The sequence below is a fragment of the Pituophis catenifer genome, unplaced genomic scaffold (assembly GCF_029215685.1).
Source record: "Pituophis catenifer annectens isolate HBS135680 unplaced genomic scaffold, rPitCat1.0.hap2 SCAF_1, whole genome shotgun sequence".
Taxonomy (NCBI): domain Eukaryota; kingdom Metazoa; phylum Chordata; class Lepidosauria; order Squamata; family Colubridae; genus Pituophis; species Pituophis catenifer.
The window spans coordinates 308,133,168-308,159,371 of record NW_027256881.1 but is presented as its reverse complement, the minus strand read 5'-3'; the positions used below and the strand labels follow the sequence as shown (position 1 = coordinate 308,159,371).

The following is a 26,204-nucleotide window of genomic DNA, read 5'->3' as shown; positions in this document are numbered from 1 at the left end:
GGTGATTTACTTTACAGATAAAGGAATAAGAAATGATATTGTGCAAAAATCCTTTAATTCTACTTTACAAGTGAATGGAAGAAAGATCTGGATATATAAAGAGTTGCCGCCCAAGATGTTAAAAGACAGAAAGAAATTTGGATTTTTGGTGACTGAGCTAAAGAAACAAAACATCTCATTCAGGTGGGATGCTCCAGTTGGCATAATATTGAGATATCAAGGAGAAAGATATCAACTAAATACTGTTGAAAAAGCGGAAGAATTTTACTATAAGATTCTCAAAATGGGTTCAACATCTCTATGTATAATACATGAGTGGAATAAAGAAAAGCAAAATCAACAAGAGATAGAAATTCAGGATAAGCAGATGGAGGTGGAAGTAATGGAAAAACAACAAGTTATAGAGGTCTCTGTAGATGAGCCGCTTCTGGATTCTCCTTCAGAGGTCTCAGCTGGACTATTTATAAATACAAGAGAGGCGGCTTTGGATTCTAATGTGATGACTTATCAAGTTACAGACCAGCATGGAAATCAATCAGTTGATATACAACTCATAGAAAAGAAACCAGAATGGAGATTTAAGCCACAAAAGCAAAACCAACAAGATCAAGTTATAGATCGGCATGGAAGCCAAACAGTTGATATACAACTTATAGAAAGGAAACCAGGATGGAGATCTAACCCACAAAAAGTCAAGAAAAGAAGAAGCAGGTCCTACAAAAATAAAAACTTTTAGACTAAACAACAGTGTAATGCCAGTTATCTAAGAGTTGATTGAATACATGAAAATATAGCTGAGGCAAAGTATTGGTTTATATTATCTTGAGGAGAGTGACAGACCTCTGCAGTGCTGTATTTTTGGGATTTGAAAATGGCCTTAAACTGAATGGATTGGAACTATCTATTTTGGATTCTTTGATAAATGTATTACGTTTATGCTGAGCTACAAGGCAAGAGAGTTATGGGATTGGGGCACGCAGAAGATCTGGTTGTTACCCTATTACGGTGGTTGGAATTAATAATTTAGATGAAAGATATTACAATAGACACTATATGGAATACAAATATAAAGTCACTCGGGTGGTTTTTTTATATATGAAGACATCTACTATTGATGGGGGCAGATGGTAATTGAAGATACCGAACATACTGTTGGAATTAGGATGTGATGTTTCCCTAACATGGGTGATGGAGTTAACAATCTAGCTGAAAGACATTACAGAAGATATCATATGGATTACAATCTTAAAGTCATTTGAGGATTTTATTTATATAAGGGAATACTTCTTAGTGGTGTGGGCAGAAGAATAAAGATATTAAAAATTATTATGTATGGTAGTCCTGTAGGAAAGTGGGTGGAGACAGGTTAGCTTATTGATTGTTTAGTTTAAGAAAAGGGATATTATGTTTAGATATGAATATATGTAAAAGATTTGAGTTAAGAGATTTATGTATGTATGGGGGTGGAGGAAATGGGCAGACTGAGTTGAATAAATGTCAAATTAGGATTTATTATATAGTTTTATAGCTGAAGGTTGCTTTGAAATGTTATATTAATATATATAAAAGATTTGAATTAAGAGATACATGTATGGGGGGGAGGAAAAGGGTAGATTATGAGTAGAAATTGCTAAACTGAGGGATATAATAATATTATTATGCTAAATTAGGAGTTATTATATAATGTTACAGTTGAATGTTATTTTGAAATGTATAGTATAAGGGGGATATAATAATATTATTAGAAAGAAAGGGTCAGCGTATGGAGGGGTGGAGCAAAGGGATGGTAAAGTATTATATAATCTGTTATGAATTTGAGTTTTATTTTGTAGAAGCCACAGGGGGAGGGGAGGGGGAGGGGGGGGTTAGGGAGGAGGGGGGGAAAAGGGGGAAAATTTGTATTTGAAAAACTTTTTCAATTAAAAAAAAAAGAGAAAGTTAGCTTATAAAACCCCATCAAATTATGAAGGGGAAAGAGTTGACCTTACTCAGATCAGTCTGTCTGATGAACAGAGTAGAAAGCAGTCCCACAGATACAGGTGGTCCTCAATTTAACTGTCACTTTAAAATTGTTTGGAGTTACGAAGGACCCAAAACAAGGAACTTATGATCAGTTTTGACATTCTGATGCCCCCTGTGGTCATGTGAACACTTTTTGGATGCTTGACAACCAGCCCCTATGTACCGCACCACTTGATTTCTAGCATAAAATGCTCATTGTGGACAATGAGTTTACTTAATGACCATGGCATTCACCATGGCAATCCACAACTGTGGATTTGCTTAACAACCACCACAAAAAGTCAAGTGATAATCTGATTAATGACCAGCATGAACCGTAATTCTGGGCTCCATTACTGTCATAACTCAAAGACCATCTGTAGGCACATCTGCGGGGTGAAATGCTCCCGGTTCGGATCAGCTCGGGCGAGTAGGTAGCGATGATGGCCAGTGGTTCGGACAATCGGTAGCAATGGCAGCTGGAGACTCTGCCCATCTGCCCACCCGCCCCATTCCCCGGAGTCAGGGAATGCACCATTCCCCGACTCCGGCCTCGCCGTGGAGCTGCAGCCTGCTTGCCCTTCACCACGCTGTGTATCCTACTGCTCACCTTTCTCCCACGGCTGGCTGTCAGGGAAGGCAAGCAGCCAAAAGTTACCGGAGTCATTCACTCTCCTTCTTGAATGAGCCACTCTGGTCCATGCGCCGGCTGTGCAAGCGCACACCGTTTATTTAATTCACTCATCAGCGGCAGGTTGGGTGTGCGCTTGCGCAGCCGGCGCATGGACCAGAGCGGCTCATTCAAGGAGAATGAGCAACTCCGGTAACTTTCGGCCACTTGCCTTCCCTGACAGCCAGCCGTGGGAGAAAGGTGAGCAGTAGGAGTCGGGGAATGGTGCATTCCCCGACTCCGGGGAATGGGGCGGGTGGGCAGAGCTGCATGGCAAAGGGCGAGCAGGCAGGGGCTCCGCGGCAAGGACGGAGTCAGGGAATGGTGCATTCCCGGGGAATGGGGCGGGTGGGCAAAGCCGCGGAAGAAAGTTAAGGACACGCCGGCAGAATAGAAATTTAATAAGTTTTCCTACCGGGTTCTGTGGGCGTGGCTTGGTGGGAGGGGGTCTTGTGACTGAGTGGGCATGGCTGGGAGTGACATTGAGTTGGCCTTGCTCACTCAGTGACAGGACACCCCCCACCAAGCCACGCCCACAGAACCAGTAGGAAAAAATTTTAGATTTCACCCCTGCACATCTGGAGTCATTACGACTTTAAGAATTATAACTAGTACTTTGAATCACACCTAGAAGCCAAATGGCAGCCAGTGTAACCATAACCAGTCAGGCAACTCACATATACTAGGATATACCTAACACTGCTCAGGCACCTTCATTCTGTATCAATTATAAATTCCAAATGTTCTTCAAGGTACAGCACATGGTGATGGGGAATGTCTCACAATCCAGGAATGCCTATAATTGGTACACAAGATGTAATGTGTAAAAACCCTTCTAGCTAGAGCTGCCATTTCTTCAGTGAGCAGGAATTGTCAGTCAAGAAGGACCCCCAAATTACAAACTATCAGTAACTAATGAAAGTTACAATAAATTACAATAGTGATAATGAAAAAAAAGAAATTATAAATAATTCAATGTAAAATAAACTAAAGACTATGATAATGAACTATTCAACCAAACATTCTTTAGAAGTTCCATTTTGAATAGCTTCCAGAACATTAGAAGGAATTAAGCAATAATTAATTCTAGGGTGAGACACTTTCACAAGCATGGAGCAGCTACTAAGAGACAGTATCTCTTGGTATGCATTCTTCATATATCCATATTCCCCAATTGTATAAAAATTCTCAATATGCGGTCCCTTCAACCCTATGATTTTTTAAGACTGTCTACTGTCCTTATATCTTACTTAAACAATACACAAATGCATAAACAAGATTAGCATGATCTCTTGCGGTTGTGCAACAATTCTAGGCTAATTCCCCACTTGAGTCCTCTTCCTTGCCTGGCTGAATGTTTCCCAACATCTCCAAAAGTATTTTGGAATTCATGGAGGTACAAACAGCATACATGTTAACATCTCTTTAAACCAAATATTCTGAAAAATTGAAAGAAATTCCTGAAATAGGCACCTCTGCATTTTTATCCTATATGACTTTTTTAAATGTTTCCAAAAATTGCAGTGGGGTGGCTATGCTACCTACAAAAAAGAAGCTGATTCTGATTAACTTCATGAATAACATTAATTAACATTACAAAGGCAAAACGAAAGAAATCAACACCACCCACTCCCACTATTACTATTTTGACAGGTTCTGCCAACAATATCAGCATTCATAGCTGAACAATGAAACACAGAGTCAATACCTTAAGTACAACCATTGTGCTAAGCAGAACCAAAACAAACACAGGTAGATATTTCAGGTTTTTAAATCTATGCAGGTCAAACATCTACAAGATAGAAGAGAAATAAATAGAGCCTATACACCTCATCCAAAAAGTAAAGAAACAACCTTCACTAAAAGCTTCCATTTTAAATGCACTCTGAAAGCACTACAGCGAGCACAATTGAATCAACAGGTACAAGGTCCACAGGTCAATTAACATCCAACCAAAATCAGCATAACAAAGTATTATTGAAAATATAATCATATCGCCTTGCTAAGCTAGGTATGAGGGTTCACTCTCTACCTGTGTATTCTACTGATACAACAATTTCAGAAACAGTTTGAAAATAAACGACTTGGTTCAATTTTAAGGACAACTGAAGCTCAAACAAAATTATATCCACTCTGAAGAGCTAATTTAGACCACTGAATCGGTTCAACTGCTTAGTAGAGGAATGCAATTTAATGCATCAAAAGAACTAGTTATCTAATAGCTTCTTCAATGCATCCAGTGAAAAGGACACCAACAGCTCTCTGGTTCCATTGTTAACTTATTATTCTCTTCTTAACTTTTACCTGGAAGCTTTTTAATTTCTACTGTTATGAAGTTTTTCTAATTTTTTAACATATTTTCCCCTCTAATACTAAATCTGAGTATTTCTTTCTGCAATTTAAATTCAGGCGAACCATGTATCCAATGTGCTGGGGAAAACCAGATCCAAGTCCCATTCAATCACAGAGATCAATAGGTGACTCTGGATCATTCATTCTTGTAGCTCAAACTACTTTGCAACTACAACTACTTTGTTGCTGTAGGAAATAAAATTAGGAAAGCCCCTAATTAAAGCTTGATGTCAGAGAAAAAAACCAGACTATAAATGCAATTAATAAAATAATCTATGATTGCCATATGAAGAAAGGCCCTGTCTTCCTTCGAATCCAGGTTCTCTGGAGGTTTTTCTATTATCTTTTAAAGGGAAAGTATCTAGCTTGGTTTATCTGCATGTATACTTAAGAAATTCATCACAAAGAATTGATTGGCTAGCAGCAACCAAAATAATTGTGCAGAAATAACTCATGGAATTGCTCTTCATATTATAGATACCTAAAGTTAAAACTGAAATCTTCATCCAATAAAAATAAAAATCTACTCAGTATAATGTAATTAATTAATTCTATCATAGAACAGTTACATAAAGAAAGCCAGATTTGGCCTAGTGGTTAAGAAACCACGGTAGAAAACAGGAGACTATGAGTTCAAGTGCCATCATAGCCATGAAACCCAGCTGATGACCTTGGGCCAGTCCACTCTCTCCCACTCCAACTCACCTCACAGGGTTGTTGTTCTGCGGAAAATAGGAGAAAGGTATGTTGGATATGTTCATTGCTTTTAGTTATTTATAAAAATAACACAGGCGATATACAAATAAATAAGTATAAATATACAAATACAAATAAATAAGTATAAATACTGCAGTGCTGTCTTTCTTCTTTCAAATCCGTTTTAATTTTTTTCAAGGCTTTCACTGACCCATCTGTTCAAATTCTATCAGCCAATCCATCTCAGGAACTGGTCCTGTATTTAAAAATACTTGAGTAAGGGTATTTAGAATTGCAGTTTTGTATTATTGGGAGAAATTTCCCTGGTTCATTCCCACTTGGAAGCATTCACCGATGCTGAGAAGAAATAGGAAGCAGCTGCCAGAAAAGGGATCCTTTAATTCAGGAAAGCAAGAAAAGTAGTGACAGCTTGAGCATTCCTGGCTTGCAAGCAGACTTGGAAGTATGACTCTGAGCCTTTTATTCTTAATTCCCCTTTGAAGCTCCTGCAGCTTGAAGGGTTTATTTGTGTGCCTCTAGTTAACGTGATTGCTCTGGATCCTGTCTTCCTTCCTTAATGGGTTAATCCTGTTCTGGGGGCTTTGTCTTTCCTATCCTGGGGGTAAATTCTGCCAGGAAAGAGGAAAAGGGGAGCTCCAGGTGAGTTATTTTTATCCTGTTTCCCCTTATCTCTACTTATTTCTATTGTCAGCTCTGTTAGCAGGGCTGCCCTGTATTTTTCTTTCAGCTGGTGCTTCTTGGTTTTCTTAAAGGGGAAGGGCTTGCTTGAGTCTCTTGGCACTGTTTTCTGAGGTTTCTGGTGCTATGAGGTCCCTGGCACTATCCCCCTGGGGTATACTTCCCAGGGTATATTTAACCATATTCGTACAAATTCCTCCTGTTATTTTTTCCCTAATTTTTCTTCCCCTTCTAATTAGAAATTGTTGAAGTATGAACCTACTTATTTCTATTAGACAATGACACAGCTTATATATTGATATACTACAGTAAATTAATCCTATAAAGACAAGGAACAATAACAGAATTTACTATGTCGGTATCTTTTACTTGACTTAAGCTAGTCACTGAAGAAAATAATTTCTTATTTTTCTTTAGAAGCATATTTACTGTAAAATTTTGCCTTTCCCCCAGCAAGCCAACTTGCCTATCTGAAGTAACATCTTCCAGAGACAGATAAAAAGTTAAGAGTATTAGTCCTTCAGACTAACGCTCTCTTGTTTTCATCTAAACTTCAGCAGTTTAAAACAATTAACACAGCTTAAAAATGCATGTGCCAAAGGTGACTTTTAAATACTCAAAAGGAACTTTAAAAAGAAATCCATGATCCTTCTGGCAATTCTGCATACCTGAATCAGAAAATCATTTTGAAAGCCAATAGACTTTTAGATTAAAAGATCTCAAAAGTCTATTTCACTGGAATAAAAACAAAGACACTCTATACCCATGATGGCGAACCTATGGCACGGGTGCCACAGGTGGCACGCGGAGCCATATTGGTGGGCACACGAGCTCAGCTCCAGCCAGCTGATTTTTGGGCCTTCTAGGCCACCGGAAGTCAGGAAACACACTGTTTCCGGCCTCCGGAGGGCCTCGGGTGGGGGGGGAAGAGGCCATTTTCACCCTCCCAAGGCTCCTAGAAAGGCTCTGCAGCCTGGGGAAAGTGAAAAAACGGGCCTACCGGGCCCACCATGGCATCAAGTGCCAAAAGCAGGGGAAGTGCGGGGGGTCATGCGTGCATGCGCGGGGGGGCAGGGTGCATAGAATTATGGATGTGGGCATGCATGCGACACCCCCCCCCGCACTCCCTCCGCTTTTGGCACGTGATGACAAAAAGGTTAGCCATCACTGCTCTATACCAAGTTCTATCTGCAGTTATTTTCTTTAAGCTATCTGGTTACAGACTTTTCCTTCCATCAAGTTTGTATTTGAATTGCAAAGGTTTCCCACTGTAGTTCTGTTTAAAGAAAAGAGTCTTTGCATTTTAATGATTTATCATTAGATAATTACTATCACTCAATGTTGTTAGTTATATTATTTTTTAAAAAATAGATTTGGCTATCAGCTATTGTAACTATGTAGCATGGTAACCTTGCTGACCAGGATCAGTTTGCTAACATTATATTTCTAATCTTTTGTTTTCTGAATGAAGAACTGCCCCAAGAATAGAATAACGGTCCTTTATTTAAGATGTTACCCAATCAAATTATTAATAGTAATCTCTTTTTCATTGTTGTTGTTAGTTACGAAGTCGTGTCTGATCCATCGCAGTCCCCTGGACAACGTTCCTTCAGGCCTTCCTGTCCTCTACCATCCTCTGGAGTCTATTTAAGCTCACGCTTACTGCTTCAGTGACTCCATCCAGCCACCTCATTCTCTGTCATCCCCTTCTTCTTTTGCCCTCAATCTTTCCCAGCATTAGGCTCTTCTCTAGTGAGTCCTTCCTTCTCATTAGGTGGCCAAAGTATTTGAGTTTCATCTTCAGGATCTGGCCTTCTAAAGATCAGTCAGGGTTGATCTCCTCTAGGACTGATCAATTTGATCACCTTGCAGTCCAAGGGACTCACAGGAGTCTTCTCTAGCACCATAGTTCAAAGGCCTCAATTCTTTGGCGTTCAGCCTTTCTTATGGTCCAACTTTCACAGCCATACATTGCAACTGGGAACACCATAGCCTCGACTATACGGACTTTTGTTGGCATGGTGATGTCTCTGCTTTTTAGTATGCTGTCTAGATTTGCCATAGCTTTCCCTCCCAGGAGCAAGCATCTTTTAATTTCTCAGCTGCAGTCCCCATGCAGTGATCTTGAAGCCCAGGAAGATAAAGTCTGTCACTACCTCCATTTCTTCCCAATCTATTTGCCAGGAATTGAGAGGGCCGGATGCCATATCTTAAGTTTTCTTAATGTTGAGTTTCAAGCCAACTTTTGTACTCTCCATCTTCACCCGCATCAAAAAGTTCTTTAGTTCCTCTTCACTTTCTGCCATTAGAGTGGTATCATCTGCATATCTGAGGTTGTTGATATTTCTCCTGGCAATCTTAACTCCAACTTTTGATTCATTTAGCCCCACCTTTCTCTTTTTTTTTTTTTATTGAAAAAGTTTTAAAAACAAACATATTTTCCCCACAACCCCCCCCAACCCCCCTCCCCCTCCCCGACTTCCCAGAGCAGAACACAAGGTATTTCTATTGATCTTTAACAATAATCTAAATTGCGTAACCAATCATTAAACTAACATCCCTATAAAAAAAATTCTTAACCCCCCATATATAAAATCCTATTTCTTAAACATAATACTTCTAATGTCACTTATATAACGCTTATACAAATAAAAGAAATCATTCATAAGCTATTTGATATTTTTTGGTCTGATACTTATTTTGTATATAATCAATCCATCTTCTCCAGTCCTGTATGTACCTTTCTTGTGTGTGATCCTTCAGATATGCTGAAATTTTAGCCATTTCAGCTAAATTAGTTACTTTCAATATCCAGTCATCAATAGTAGGCAAAAAGTCCTTCTTCCAGTATTGTGCTACCAACAATCTTGCTGCTGTTATCAAGTTCAAAATCAATTTAGTCTCTGCAACTGTACAGTCCGTAGTTATACCCAGTAAAAACAACTGTGGAGTAAATTTCAGTCTCTTTTTGAGAATATTCTGCATCACCCACCAAATCTTTATCCAAAATGCTTTGATTTTTCTACAAGTCCACCATATAGGATAATAAGTTGCATCATCACAGTCACATCTCCAACATTTAGCTTGCACATTAGAATACATACATGATAATTTTTTAGGATCTAAATGCCATCTATAAAACATTTTATAAAAATTTTCTCTTAAATTTTGTGCTTGTGTAAATTTCACATTTCTAATCCAAATCTTTTCCCAAGTTTCCATCATTACTGGCTCTTGAAAATTTTGTGCCCATTTAATCATACAGTCTTTAACCAATTCCGTCTCAGAATCTATTTCCAATAAAGCATTATACAACCTTTTAATATGCATTTGTTTTTGATCTCTAATTTGTTTTACCAGATTCTCCTCATTTTGCACAAAGCCAATTTTTTGATCTTCCTTCCATCTAGCTTGAAGTTGACCATACTGAAACCATGTATAAGTTATACCTTCTTCTCTCAGTATATCTAAAGATTTCAAGTACATTACCCCCCTTTCCATAATAAGAAGCTCTTTATAGGTAATCACCTCCTGTTTTTGTTCTATACTTATATTTTCTATTGCATGTCTAGGATTTGCCCATAAAGGTATCTTATAATTTAACTTATATTGATATTTTTTCCAAACCCTTAACAAAGCATTTCTTAATATATGAACCTTAAATACTTTATCCACTTTTTTGTCATATAACAAATAGGCATGCCATCCATATAACAAATCATAACCTTCTAAATTCAAAATTCTCCCCTCAGTTAAATTAAACCAATCACTGATTTGTGATAAAACTGCTGCTTCATAATATAATCTTAAATTAGGCATTTTAAGACCCCCTCTTTCACGTGTATCTTGTATAATTTTCATTTTTATTCTGGGTTTTTTCCCAGCCCAAATAAAAGTATTAACACCTTTCTGCCATTCTCTCAGATTTTCATCTTTCTTAAGCACAGGTATCATTTGGAACAGAAATAAAAATCTAGGTAAAACATTCATTTTAATTGCTGCAATTCTTCCCAATAAAGACAACTGTAATTTTTTCCAATTTTCCATATCCTTCTGTACCTTCTGCCAAAGTACCTCATAATTGTTTTTGTATAATTTTGTATTTGAAGCTGCTATGTATACCCCTAGATATTTAACCTTTTTAACTATTTCAAAATCTGTTAATCTTGCTAATTTGTCTCTTTCAAATGTAGTCATATTTTTAACTATCATCTTTGTCTTATGTGAATTAACTTTAAATCCTGATACTTTCCCATATTGATTAATTATATCCAATATATATGGAGCCGACTATATAGGTTGAGATAAGGTAATAACCAAATCATCTGCAAAGGCTCTTAATCTGTAATCTTGTTGTCTAATTACAATACCCTTCAATTTTTGTGAATCACGTATCTTATTCAGTAATACCTCCAAAGTCAAAATAAATAATAGTGGGGACAGAGGACACCCCTGTCTTGTTCCTTTCTCAATTTTAAAAGCCTCTGTTAAACCTCCATTAACTATGATTTGTGCTGATTGCTGTTGGTATATCGCTCTAATTGATTGTGTAAAATATTCCCCAAAGTGCATTTTCTCTATTATTTTAAACAAAAATTGCCAGTTCAAACGATCAAATGCCTTCTCTGCATCCAAGAATATAAACGCTGCAGGGACTTGATTATGTTTTTCCAAATATTCCAATAAGTTTACAATTTGTCTAACATTATATCTCATTTGTCTACCTTTTATAAACCCAGATTGATCATTGTGAATTATTTGTTGCATAACTGGCATTAGTCTATTAGCTAATATTTTAGCAAAAATCTTATAGTCAGTATTCAGAAGTGAAATTGGCCTATAATTCTCCGGCTTAATGGAATTTCGGTCCTCCTTTGGAATTAGTGAAACAAAGGCTGTTTTCCAAGAAGGTGGTACTCCTCCTCCTAATTGTATTTTATTAAATAAAATTTTTAATGGTTCTAACATTTCGGATTGTAAATGTTTATAATAAACAGCTGTTAGTCCATCTGTTCCCGGAGCCTTACCTATTTTTAATTGTTTAATTGCTCCAACAATTTCCTCAGAAGTTATAGGTTGATTCAATCTATCTCTCTGTTCCAACGTTAATTCAGGAATCTCCATCTTTAGATATCTATCAATATCAACATCTTGAATTGCTTCTTTAGCATATAATTTTGTATAAAACTCCAAAAAAGCCTTTTTTATTAAATTCTGTTGATAAATCTCTTTACCTCTAAATTCTATTTTGTCTATAATACGTGATTTCTGTTTTTTCCTCATCGTGTAAGCCAACCATCTCCCAGGTTTATTAGCATTACAAAACGTATTATGTCTGGCATATTGTATGCTAGTTGCAACTTGCCCCGCCATTAACATATTAAATTGCTCTCTTAAAATATTAATCATATCTTTTGCCTTTTTATCTCCCGGATTAATTATAAGCAATTGTTCCTTCTTTTTAATTTCCTCCTCTATCTCTTTCCGTCTATTTTGTTGTTTTAATCTATATTTATTATTCAAAAAAATTAATGTTCCTCTCATATAAGCCTTACACGCATCCCATACCATCTCCATCGAAGTTCCTTTGTTCATATTATTAATAAAAAATTCTTTCATTTGTTTTTTAAGCTCACACAAATTGTCTTCATATCTGAATAAATTCTCATTTAGCCTCCAAGACCTCCTTTCCCCTCTCTCCTGCTCTAGTTCCACCCAAACCGGGCTATGATCAGTTAAAGTTCTTGGACATATCTTCGTACTCTTCACCCTAGAAAAAAGATCGTTTGTAGTTAATATAAAATCAATCCTTGAAAAAGATTGGTGCCTATCTGAGAAAAAAGTAAAATCGCTCTCCAATACGTTCCTTTCTCTCCAAATGTCTCTAAGCTCCATATCCTCCAAAATATCAAAAAAAGATTTAGGCAACTTAGCACGCATTGAGATCTTGGAAAGACTTTTCTTATCTTTCTGGGTATCTAATACCCCATTCCAATCACCCATTAAAAATAAGGATCTATAATCCCATTGTAGTATTTTAGTATGTAAAAGTTTGTAAAATTTATCTTGTTGTTGATTAGGTGCATATACCCCAATTACAAGCAGCTTCCCACTCTGTGTTGTTAATTCAACTGCAATATATCTACCTTGAGTATCAGCCTCAATTAAATTGGCCACTAAGCCTCTTTTAACATATATTACTAGGCCGTTTTTCTTTTCTGGTGCTGATGCCACAAAGTGTGTACCTAATTTCGAATTTATCAAGTACTTTTGATCTGAAGATTTAATATGCGTTTCTTGCAAACAAATAACATCGTTCTGAAATTGCTTCAAATAATGAAATATTTTCTTTCTTTTTTGTGGAGAATTTAAACCGTTAACATTCCAAGATAGAAATTTATTTGCCATCTCTGGGCGTTCCAAGCTTCGAGAGCATCAGCTGAACCTCCTCCGCCATTTTAGACTTCGGCCTAGCTCCTCCCACTGCTTGCGTTTTTTGGGCTTGTTGAGTTGAATCTTGAGGCTGTTGTGCCATATGTTGTTTATAAGTAGCCCTTGTCAATCGTTGATCTTTTGGCAGCTGAATCATCGTTAATGACTCCAAGGTTGGTGGTGGACCCCCAGTCAGTAATGGATCTTCTTCCAGAATAGCTCCTCCAGCTAACACTTGAGCATAGGTTTGTGGTTGCCCTCCATCTTTCTCTTGTTGAGTAATTTCCAATTGCTTTCTAGCACCCCCTGGTGAGGGTGGCCTTCCAGCCTTTAAAACATTGGCATAAAAATCTTTTGCTTTTCCAACTGTGTTTAAACGATGTCTTTGCCCAGCGTATGGCACTATTATCCCAAATGGGACATCCCATCTGTACTGAATTTGCTGGTTTCTTAGTTCATTCACCAAAAAGCCAAACTGCTTTCTATCTCTTAACATTTTAGGAGGAAGCTCTTTCAGGACCACCAGCTCTTGTCCTTCCACTTTAATCTTATTTCTATAAGACGCTTGCAAAATGTCATTTCTAACTCTCCTTGTTGTAAAGTAGATCACCACATCTCTTGGTAGCTGCTTTTGTTTTGCCAGCCAGGAATTGACCCTGTAAATTTTGTCCATTTGAATTGCCACATCTTCTGGCCTCTCTGGAATCAGCTCTGCTAAAGCATTGGAGCAAACATCTTTTAAATTTTCACCACTCTTTTCTTTCAAACCTCTCAGCCTCAGGGCAAATTCCATTGACCTGTACTGTAACATAACCATCTCGTCATCCACTTTCTCTGTCTGTATCATAACCTCGCCCAGTTTAGTTGCAATCTCCAAATTAGCATCATCAATTTCCCGCACTCTCTCCTCAATTTTTAACATGTGAGTAGCCAATCCTGAAACTGCATAAACAATATCATCTCTTATTTCATCATGTTTTTCCTCCACCACACTTGTAAGTTTCTTTAACTCCTCTGAGAATCCTTTCATCATTTCTGTCTGATTATTCAGGGCACCCATTATAAATTCTTTAAGGTCTTGTGACTGTGTATCAGCCGGAAGTTGTTGTTTTTGAGTCACTACAGGGGAACCTCCTCCCCCTTTAGAAGTTGGTGGCTTTAGTTGTTTAGCAGCCATTTTATTTAAAGAAAAGTTTTCCTTTTACAGCCAAAAAATCTTGTGAACAGTCTTAGAAAGTATATTCCAAAGTTTTTCCAAAATAAACAATCCTCTCTTCAAACTATACTCAAAACCCAGTAGTTTTCTCTTCAGGCAGAGGGCTATTAACAAGCAGTTTCCTTTTAACTTTCACTTTCCCTTCCGCCCATAACAAAGGCTTCCTCCCAGCCTCCAACTCCAGAGAGCTCCGTTTGCAACAATGTATTCACAGAGTTAAGTTCTGTTTCTCTTAAAAAGCTTGCACTCTTGCTTCCGCTCTGTCTGCCTTGTTGGAAATCATTAAAACTCACTGTTTGCCGGCAGAATTGGACGCAGACGTCTTGCTCTGAAGACAGAGGCACCAGCGATCCGGAGCGATGGGAGGGGTGAACTGGGGAGCTCTCACCCTCCGAGTCCCTGGAATTAATCCAGTGACTTTCGGGGAGCTCTACCCACCCCCTCCGGCTCTCCTCTCCTTCTTTGCCCGAAGGAGAGTTTTTTCAAACCGCCGGACAGCTGTTTAGCGCTGTCAGGGCGGTTTTAACAGATCGGGTGGCTGGCGGTCTATAAAGACCGTCCTCGACGATCTGCGGAGCCACCGGAAGTCTAGCCCCACCTTTCTCATGAGTTATAAGTTATAAGTCATAAGTTAAATAGGCAGGGCGACAGTATTCGATTGGGTGTATCTTTTTCCCCCCTCTTTTTCATAGCTTATGTTAACCAAGTTTAAGCATCACTTCTTGTTTTGTAACAAAACAAATATTAAAGAAAATGTCGCAATTGTAAGTAAATCCCTGGCTCACACATGTTAAGTCATGATTTATTTAAACACTGTTTACTTGACTAAATCACAAATGACTTGGTTCACACAACAAAGCTACGGACAAACCATATAGTAGCTTAGCAAAAAAAAACATATACATCCCTAACCCTATACTCTTTATAAAAAATATACAGTAACAGAGGATTACTTTCCTAACAGCAAGCTGACATGCTAAAAGCTTTGAATTGCAGCATCTCTGAAAATGAGAAAAGTAACAACATGCAGGTTTTCTTTCTTATGCTCAGATATGGCAAAAACATTTTTTTAAAAAACCTGTGAATATATGGCACGAAAGATCATACTTTCATTCCCTATTTTTTGAGTTTTATAGAAAGCTACTTTCAAGTCAAATGGTATTAACAGCTTATTGATTTTTGCTTGTTTAGCATGAATATCAGTAGAAGAAAAGCCTTTATATATTTGTTATGTACTTGGGCTTTATTATTGAGGTCCGGACTCTCATAGAGGTCTATGAACTCACCAGTATTTGTTTATTTACTAGATGTTGGATACAACATCACATTAAACCAGAAAAGAGGGAAAACATTATAATGTGAAAACTAACACTTCAACTGACCCAACGTAAGTTCTGGTCTTCAAAGCCTTGCAGCTGTTCAAATTTCTGGTGTGAAGGATAAGGTGCTACAACAGATATTGCCCATTTCCTAAACACTGTCAGATGGTCTTGCTTGTGAAAAGGGATAAGAAATTAAGGGTTGGGCAGAAACAATGGAATAAAAACTGTCTCTCAGATAATTACAGCATGATTGGCTTTGTAGATGACAAATTGCACCTGAAAGCTCACTGGCAAGAAATACAGCCTATATAGAAGAGGTGTTAATGTGGTTGTGCCAAGTCATAGCCATAATTGTTTATTTATTCTGCTGCTTTCTGGATCAACTGTAGCTTCTAAATTGTCTTCTAATTTGTCTTCAAATGCAGCCTCACATGTGGTACATTGCAATATCTGTTTGCAGAGTGACTACGGTGTGAATGACAGTGATGAGAGACTCACATTTCAGAAATGATGCACCAAGTAGATCTGTGCAATGCCTTCCTGTACACAACTGCCATCTGCTCTTTATGAAGGTGCTGTAATCCAGGAAGACCTAAATTGTGCACTCCAAATGTTTATTTATTTGCCAAATTTATATGGCCACTCATCAGTAGTGGGTTCCACTTACCTTCGCTACCGGTTCGGAATCAGGAGCGTGTGCGCACAGAACCTTCTGCGCATGCCCAGAGCGTCCGTGCTGACGTCTGGGCAGGTGGGCGGAGCCTCCTGCTGCTGCCACTACCGGTTCGCCCGAACTGGGGTGAACCAGTAAAACCCTACCACTGACACTCATGTCATACTCAGGGTGGCACACAACAAAACCAACAATTAAAACATTGTATAAAAACTACTAAAAATAATAAACATGAATAAAATAAGACCATGAGATGAAAGTTATTATATATAATGCAGCCAATATACAGGATCCCTAATTACTAAGGGATTCCCCAAGCTTGCAGAAAAAATATTTCTGAGGGCTTTCTGGAAGGCCATAAGGATTAGGATTTTGGGAGGCATGATGTTCCAGGAGGTAGGTGCCAAGGCAGAAATGTCTTGTCTCCTAGGTATACAATTCAGTGTCATCTGCACAGTTATGATACTTGACCATGTTAATGGTTGGCCTCACCCAGTAGATTCCTATATGTGTTAACAGTGTCAAAGCCTATGACCCACCCTGAAAACCAGGGACTTCAGGCTCAACCTCTCCCTCTTGTCCACACTGAATGAAATGACCACGGAAAAAACAGGAGGATCAGCACAACATTGTGCTGCCCACTCCTAATCTCAGTATAGATGGATACCATGATGGAAGCAACTTGAGTTTCTTGTAAAAACTAATTAATATTTAACTTTTTAAAAATGCTTCAACAGAGGACACTAGTTGTTTTTCACATGAACAAAGTGGCAGAAGAAATTGTTTAAATCCTTGAAAAAGTTTTATTTAAATCATGCCACTGATATAGATTTATGAAAATATATTATTATAACCAACTGGATTTATATTTTAATAGAACTGTTGTATACCAAATGATGAAATAGCTACAAGCTATCTGAGGTTTTTAAAAGGGAGATCAAGTTGATAGGTATAACTTGTCCTTAACTGCTCATTGGATTACAGGTAGTCCTTGAGTTACATCTGCAACTGGCGCTGGAATTTCCATAGCCACACAATGTGGTTGTAAAGCACATCACGTGGCCACATTACTTAGAGACAGCAAGACAAGCAGTCCTGGTTGTTTTGTAATCTCAGACATTTGGGTTGTTATGTTGGAAAAGAAGGGAATCCCTGGTAAAGAGTGCAGGACTATTGCAGGGAGGTGGGGAAGCCTTGGAAGGTACAGCACAGAATGCACACAAATTGGGAGGTTATTATATGAAAGAAAACTAACAGAAAGACTAGATGAAATTGACTACTTAAGCAAGCAAATTGAATACGAACAGGGAAAAAAATACGGATCATAAAAATCGGCAAATGAAGCAATAGCTCGATGAAGAGGAAGACTAGATAAAAGGCAAGCAAAAGGAGCAGAAAGAACAGATGGATTGACCACATCAACAAATAAATCAAGGACTGGAGCTAAAAAATAGGACTGACATATCAGCTGTTGAAGGAAGAAAGACCAAAGAAAATAAAACAGACCAACTGATAATCGGAGAGACAGGAAAATGTTTTTGATAAGGAGACTGGGACATGGGCAGAAATCTGGGAGAATGAGCAGTACAAGATTGTACTAGGAGAAATGTTTAAATCGAACAAGAAAGATATAGAGGCAGATAGAGATAAAGATGAGGAGTGTGGGAGGCGAATTAAAAAATGGATAAGAATTAAAGCATTACAAAGGAGAAGAGATAGAAAGAACTGCCCAGTAAATATTAAAGAAGCCTGGTTGTAAGCTAAAAGAGGCAAAAATAAAATTAGGGGAAATATTAGAATATAATTTTTATAGAATGAATAAAAATAATAGACAGAAAGATTAGAAGTTTACAGATGTTAGGTTTTTTTCCCTCATGTATGTTTAAATAATATGAGGATTACTTAAATTTGATAAATGTGACAGAGATTACTAACATTTTTAGCGAGAATTGGATTAATATGAATGATATGCAGAAACAACTTTGCCTATACACAATAGAGAAATGTTCAGATTGAACAAGAAAGACAGAGATGAAGATAGAGATAAAAATGAGGAGTTGGGCATTTTTTGTTTATGTATGTTTAAACAATATAATGAGGATTGCTTAAATTTGATAAATGTGATAGAGATTACTAACATTGTTACTACAAATTAGATTAATATGAATGATACCCAGAACCAACTCTGTTCACATTCCGCGAACTCCAGAACTAAAATAATTAAAATTTTATTCTACTAAGCTTTCGTCAGCCATCTGCTGACATCGTCAAAATATTAAACTACCATTACAGAGATCTCTGCCTTTATATATCATTAGTCAATTTGGCCATTACGCGTGTAATAGGCCCTTCCAACCATCTCCCACTTGTATTAGCTGTGTGGTTTTTGCTGTTGTAATGCTGTTTGATGGAGGTTTAATTCCTACTGTTTCCTCCCTCCTAGCTTGCTTGTCCGTGGGGATGATGTTAGCCTGTCAACCATTGCAATTTGCTGTCTTGTCTGTGACCTTGTGGTCGGCGCAGTTTGTTTCTCATTAATCCTATCTGTTATAGCTCGAGACAACTCTGCCGGGTTGCTTTGTATTTGGTCAGGACTGACTATGCCTTCACGGGCTGAGTCTGCATGCTCAGGGGTGGGGGAGGGTGCCATTGGTCTCTGCTCCCCGATGGGAAGCAGTCTCTGCAGGGTCTTTCCTGGTGTCTCAACGCCTGGTAGGCCGGTGGCAGTTCGATATGCCTATTGATGGAATTGTTATTGGAGAACTTTTTAGTAGGCATCCTTCTTTAGTCCTATCGTGGGCAATAACTTCAGCTTCTTGAAAATTGAATGTGTGATTGTACTCCTTCATACGAGTCCAGATCTGGGAGCGCTGTTCCTTGCGTCAGACAGCCAGTTCATGTTTGTGTACTCTGGTCTGTAGCTGCTTGGCCATTTCCCCTATGTAATTGCTTGCATAGTTACTACAGTTGATGCGGTAAATTATCGAAGATGCCTCCTCCTTAGGTAATGTTTCTTTTGGGCGCATCACTCTCATTCTCAGAGTTTGGTCTGGCTTATGCGCCACTTGGATTCCATGTGCTGAGAGGACGCATGCGGCAGTTTCAGATACCCCCCATATATATGGGAGCACCCTCCACGTAGCAGTTCCACTGGCACCTTCAATAGGCTGTCGAACCCTAGGTGTAGTACACCTTCGGATAAAGTCCATTGAATAACCGTTGAGCTTACATACCTGATAAAGATATGCCCGCTCTTTGGCTTTGGCTGTTGATGTACTACAATGAGTATCTATTCTATTGAGCAGTGCCCGAATACAACTGACTTTATGTGCAATGGGGTGATTGCTCTCATTATGTAAAATGTGGTCCATGGTTTTTCGATATACACCTGTGTCAAGGCTCCCGTCTGGGTTGTGGTTGACCAGCACATCCAGAAAGGCCAGCATGTTATTGGTCTCTTCCTCCATCGTAACTTGAATGTCTGGGTATATGTGTATATATCTCAAGGTTGACTCAGCCTTCCATCCTTTTGAAGTAGATAAAATGAGAACCCGGTTTGTGGGGGCAATAAGCTGACTTTGTATAAAATAGAACACCGCTCAGGGGCCCCCAAAAAGCCCTACTAAGCAGGTATATACAAAAGTATGAAGGCTATTGCTTAATGCATTGTAAGCCGCCCTGAATTTCCGGAGAAGGGCAACATATAAATCGAACTAATAAATAAATAAATAATAAATTGGACGTTGTCTTACCTGAACGTCCTTTTTCTGGGCGCTGCGTACACTATCCAAGCATGGGTTAATACTTCAGTATTTGGCAACAACTGAGTGAAAGAACAGAAGGCTCTTCCCCTTTCCGGCCCCCTAGCCACGCCTCTGTTCCCATGATCCCCCAGTCTGAACGAAAGGCGCAGCTAACAAGGAGTCCACTAAGAGTAACCTTAACCAACTCAACTTTATTAACCAACTTGATAACAGGAACGAAAGAGACCAACAGTCACCCGGTGAGCAGTCAGCCCCAGAGGGAGGGTTATGGATAGTGTACGCAGCGCCCAGAAAAAGGACGTTCAGGTAAGACAACGTCCATTTTCCTGTGCGCTGCTCCCACTATCCAAGCATGGGATATACCCAAGCTCAAATCCCCTGGGCGGGAGGCTGACTGTCTCCATCGTTGTCCTCCGACACCACTTTCTGAAGAACTCTGCGGCCAAACGCCGCCTCAGCGGAGTTGTACACATCGATCTTGTAGTGGCGAATGAACGGCGTGAGGGACGACCAGGTCGCTGCCCTGCAGATGTCCGCTACCGAAGCTTGAGTAGCCCAGGCCGCCGACGTGGCCGCACTGCGGGTAGAGTGGGGGAGGATTCTGCCCGGTGCCGGTTTGGAGCTTGACTCGTAGGCCATAGCGATGCAGGACTTAATCCATCTGCTGACCGTAGCTGGTGATACCTTCTGACCCATGGACCTCGGACTAAAGGAGACCAGGAGACCCTCGGACCGGCGAAAAGGCTTGGTCCGACGGATGTAGATGCGGATAGCCCGTCGGACGTCCAACGTGTGCCACCTCTCCTCCCTAGCATCTCGGGGTGAGGGACAGAAATCCGGCAGGATGAGTTCCTGGGCCCGATGGAACCACGAGTTGACCTTCGGGATGAAAGCCGGGTCGAGGCGTAGCGTCACCGTGGATTCCCGAAATATGCATAAGTCCTTGCGGACTGAGAGGGCCGCTATCTCTGAGACTCTTCTCGCCGAGGTGATTGCCAGCAAGAAGGTCACCTTAAATGAGAGGTACTTGAGAGAGGCTGAGTTTAGCGGTTCGAAGGGGGGTCCAGTCAGTGCCCGCAGAACCAGAGTCAAGTCCCATGATGGGTAGCGATGCACTGCCGGAGGTCGAATGTTTGTGGCCCCATGTAGGAACCCCTTGATGCGCGGGTGGTGCGCGAGAGACTGGTACGGGGGGCAAGTGATGACCGTTGATAGGGCAGCTGTCTGCCTTCGTAAGGTTGCGGGGGCCAGACCCCTGTCAAGGCCAGCTTGAAGAAATTGCAGGATGTCACGCACCTCAGCAGATGTCGGGTCGGTGTGTTGTCGGTTACTCCAGCGACAGAACGCCTGCCAAGACGCCTCGTAAATGCGGGTCGTAGACGGACGTCTAGCTGCTTGGATGGTGGCCACGACCTCATCTGGTAGGTTGTCCTTTTTCAGGATGACGCGTTCAAATGCCAGACGGCTAATTGCAGCCACTGGGGCTCTGGGTGCGTGACCTCCCCCTGGCGAAGGACGAGCCGCCGTGGTGGGATCACCCACGGTTGGTCCACGGAGAGCGCCACTAGGTCGGCGTACCACGGCCTCCGGGGCCAGTTCGGGGCTACCAGGAGCAGGTCGGCCTTCTCCGATAGCAGTTTTCGGATGAGGCGGGGAATTAGAGGCAGTGGTGGGAACGCGTACAGGAGACCCTCGGGCCACCTGCAGCGCAACGCGTCGTGGTCTTCTGCCAGAGGTGTCGGGTAGCGCGACACGAAACGGGGAAGCTGAGCGTTGGCCGGGGTTGCAAAGAGATCCACCTCCGGGCTCCCGAAGCGTGAGGCAAGCTCCCGGAACAGTTGTGGATGGAGCTGCCATTCTGCTTGGTCTATGGTCTCTCTGCTGAGCCAGTCTGCTCTGACATTGGATGCCCCCGAGATGTGATCCGCCCTGATCGAAAGAAGGTGATTCTCTGCCCAGTTGAAGAGATCGGCGGCCTCTCGCATCAGGGTGCGGGACCTTGTGCCCCCCTCCCTGTTGACGTGCGCTTTGGCCGAGATGTTGTCGGTCAGGATCAGAACGTGATGTCCTCGCACTGTCGAATGGAACTCCCGAAGGGCCAGTTTGATCGCCCGAAGTTCCAGAAGGTTGATGCTGCACTGACTCTCCCGCCGGGACCACTGTCCCTGTGCCACCAGGTTGTGGAGGTGGGCTCCCCACCCTCGAAGACTTGCGTCGGTGGTGATGATCAGTCGGTCCGGCTCTAGGAAACTGGACCCCTTGAGAAGCGAAGGCGATGTCCACCACCTGAGGGACTGGCGGACCTGAGGGGTGAGGAGTACTGCCCGTTTGGAGTTGGCCCTGCCTGCCCGCTGGAAAGGGAGCAAAAACCACTGCAGAGGTCTCGAATGTCTGCGTGCCCACGGAACGATGCCGAAGCAGGATACCATCTTTCCGAGAAGGCAAGAAAGATGGATTAGGGCAACTCTCCTCTTCGACAGGATCTGTAGTATCAGAGTACGGATGCTCTGAACTCTGTCCGGTGATAGGTAAACCTGACCGTTGGCTGAGTCTATCAGTGCCCCCAGATGAAGTAGCCTGGTGGTGGGCTGCAGATGGCTCTTTTCGAAGTTTATGGTGAAGCCGTGATCCTGGAAGACCTGCAAGACTCTCCTCATGTCCTCGGTGGCCTGATCCCGGGTGGAGGACAGGATCAGAATGTCGTCCAGGTAGCAGAGCAACCGGATCGGGATGGTTCGAAGCCTGGCCGCTACCACCGCCACCAGTTTGGTAAAGGTGCGGGGGGCTGACGAAAGTCCGAATGGCATCGCCCGGTACTGGTAATGTGTTCCCGCGAATTCGAATCTCAGGAACTGCCTGTGCCCCGGGTGAATGGGCACGTGAAGATAGGCCTCCCGGAGGTCGACCGATTGGAGCAGGTCGCCCCGTCTCACCCCCGCTAGGATGGACTTTAGGGAGTGCATTTTGAACCTGTGGTATTGAACCGACAGGTTTAGCCGCTTTAGGTTTAGTATGCCCCTCCAGCCCCCCGAGTTCTTGGGTACTAGGAAGAGGGTTGAATAGAACCCAGAACCCCTCTGGGCGTGCGGCACTGCTTCGATGGCCTTGACTTCCAGGAGGTGTTCTATCTCCTGTGACATTAAGTTCCGTTGTTCTGCAGAGTGAGGCATTGGACAGCGGACAAACCGATGGGGCGGCTGACCGGAGAATTCGATAGAAAGTCCCGAACCAGTCGTACGCCTTACCCAGGAGTCCGAGGTTGATTTGGCCCATTGCTGGTGGAAGTGAATGAGCCTTCCTCCTATGGGGCCTGTGAATCTGGAGTCATTTCCCTCGTTTGGCTGGCTTTGACCCAGCACCACGGAAGTTGCGCCTCGGTTGCTGGTTTCGCCCTCGGTCTCGGAACTGCTGCCGGTCCTGGAACCTATCTCCTCCCTGATAGTGGGGACGATGAGAAGAGGACCCCCTGGGTCCCGCGCTGGTACGAAAGGGCTGTTGTAGTGGGTAAGGAGAGTACCGGCGTTCCTGACGTCGGTAAGTCGATGGGAGGATCTTTCTCTTATCCTTCCCCTCCACTAATAACGGCTCCAGCGCGGCACCAAAGAGCTCTGGGGCTTTGTAAGGTGCGGCCGCCAATTTCCATTTTGCTTTAAATTCGGCCTTCCAGGGCCGGAGCCAGAAGAGTCTTCTAGCCGAAAGAGTTGAAGCTAGAGTCCTTGAAGCAAATTTGGCTGCGTTCAGTGAGCTGTCAGCAGAGTATTCGGTAGCGGCTATTATCTTGTTTATATCCTGCTGGAGCCTGGTGTCCCCAGGAGGAAGTCCGTCCTGCAGGTGCCGGAGCCAAATAAGCGACGCTCGGTTGAAGAAGGAGGTAGCTGTGGCGGCTCTGATTGCCCAGCCCGCCGCCTGATGTGCCTTCCGGAAGGCCCCCTCCATCCTCTTCTCCTCTGCCTTGAGAGAGTCCAGAGGATCGGTGGAAATGAGGGAACCAGAAGACAATGCTGCCACAGGTTGGTCAACTGTAGGGAGCGTTAGGAGGTCCTCTAACTCTGGGGCTGCGCAGTAGAGCTTTTTGTCCAGGTTGCTGGGCGTGGCCAGGGAGGCTGGTTGTCCCCAGGGATTCTGAATGACCTCCGTAAACAGCTGAGGGCACGGGATATAGTCCTTCTGCGGCTTTGATGAGTTGAAAAGCGCGTCATGAGGGCCCGCTGTCGGTGGGGTGGCGGGAGTGACGTCCCCTGGCACTCCAAGATTGGTTGTGAGACGTGCCTTGTGGAGCAAGGACTTGAATAGGGCCGGGCGGAAGAGGCCTGTAAACGCCGGTGTGTCAGGCGCTAGGCCCTCATCCTCTGATAGTTCCATCTCCTCAGGCCCTTCCTCTGCCTGGTCAGATTCCTCTGAGGAAGACTCCTGACCTCGTCCAAGGAGAGGCTGGGGTTGGGGCTGCTGGCGTCGCGACTGGCTTGGAGCGGCTTGGACTGGAGCCTGAGCCGACTGCTGCAAGGTTGCGCTGAAGAACGATGAGAGTGCGGCCGAAAACATGGCCTGGAAATCCAGAGGGGAAGCCAATCCGGCCCCCACTTGGGGCTGCGGCTCAGCTCTTGGCGATGGGCCCGTTGTTTCCGTGGCCCGATGATGGCCTGCAGGAAGGAGAGTCGGTGAGGTTTGCGCTGCGAGCCCTCTGCCTGTCTCCAGGCGGGGTGTGCTGTGAACAGACCTGAGCACCTCTGGAGTTCTTGGGGTTACTGCAATGTCGGATACAGATGAGATCCCCAACTCCGCGGCTCTGGGGGGCGCACACACTTGCTCCACGGATGTGGGCTCCCTGGATGGTGTCTCTGCCAGCGCCCTCTGAGCCCTCTCCCACTGTCTCTCGAGCGCGTTGTGCCTCCTTAGCGCATCCCTGTCCTGAAAGGGCAAGTCTCCTTCAGAAGCAGCTCTGCTGGTGGCGCTCGTATGCCTCTTCTTTGATTTCTTCTTTCCCCCTTTACTGCTCTTGTGGGGGGGGCTAAGCTCCAATTCCATGTCTGAGGATGGGGGGGAGTGAGACATGGCTGAGGCTTGAGACCGTTGGGCAGACCCCCTAATCTTGCACTGCGCCAACTGCGGACAACTCTCTTCACGAGAGTCCAAAAGGTGCAAAATCTTCTCCTCAGGTGGTAGAGGAGGAAGATGCTCGGCCCCTTTCAGGCGTGGGGGGGGGGTCTGCCGCCGGCTTGCAGGTCACTGAGGATGCCGGCTGGAGAGTCTGTCCAAGATGGCGGCCCGCAGGTCCACCAATATGGCGCTGGCACGTGGCTCCCCTGTGCCCGACTCTGGCGACGGTCTTATACTGGCGGCCCGAGGGTCCGACCAGGTGCCGCGCGATTCCCCTTGCAGAGGGAGGCTGTTTCGGCGTCTGGTGCTCTCTCCCTTTCGCGCTAGCGCCCGGCAGATGGTTTGGCGGCAAGCGGTTTGAGCGGCGATGCGTGGGCGGCCGGAGTTTCCGAACCCGCCGCCCAGCTGATGAGCGCGAAGCCGTCCGCTATCCCCTTATCGCTCTCCGGGCTTGCCTCGATCAAGGGTGAGGGAATCCGAGCCCGCCGGCCAGCTGGAGGTGCGCTAATTACTAGCGGCCGCCCGCACGTGGGAGGAAGCTTCCGAAGGATTAAGGAGCCCGCCGGCAGTTGAATCGGCTGCGAAGCTCCGCTCCCCCCCCACCAGCTGGTTGAACAAAAGAACCTCGCGCCGAAGCGCCAGGCAAAAGGGGCGCGAAAAGCAACTATTCAAAATAAACACAAAAAAATGCCTAAACGCTTAGAAGAGAGAAGAGCCAAACTATAAGAGAGAATTTATAGAAAGGAAGGAAGGAGCAAATCCCACAGAAACACAGTACCTTCTCTGAAACCTGTGGAGCTCCAACAAAACACTGCAGTAGTTGCCAGCAACTGAGTGAAGACTGAGGGATCATGGGAACAGAGGCGTGGCTAGGGGGCCGGAAAGGGGAAGAGCCTTCTGTTCTTTCACTCAGTTGTTGCCAAATACTGAAGTATTAACCCATGCTTGGATAGTGGGAGCAGCGCACAGGAAAAATTGTCAGTGTGTGCACAGTGTGACTACTATTTTGAGACAACCCAGGAGCAAAATACAGTACACAGAGGTTTTTCAAACAGTGGTTTATCTACAAGTTATATATATATATATATGCTAAGCAAAGCCAGGCAATCGATCAATCAATCTTCAAAATATAACACGAAGCACACACGGATAGATAATAAGCGAAGAACTACAATGGAGATAGAACATGAGAGAGATACACGAGGAGAGAGAGATGCCCTCTAATGGCCTCCCTTATATAGGCAGCTTCTTAAAGGGCAATAACCCTGCTGACTCATCCTGT

General features: G+C 42.9%; 1 protein-coding gene across 1 annotated transcript in view; it reads right to left on the bottom strand.

Moving 5' to 3' along the window:
- PPP4R4 (protein phosphatase 4 regulatory subunit 4) overlaps positions 1 to 26,204 on the bottom strand; it is an 82,379-nt gene that overhangs the window by 44,094 nt on the left and 12,081 nt on the right. The gene's annotated exons all lie outside the window — the stretch shown is intronic.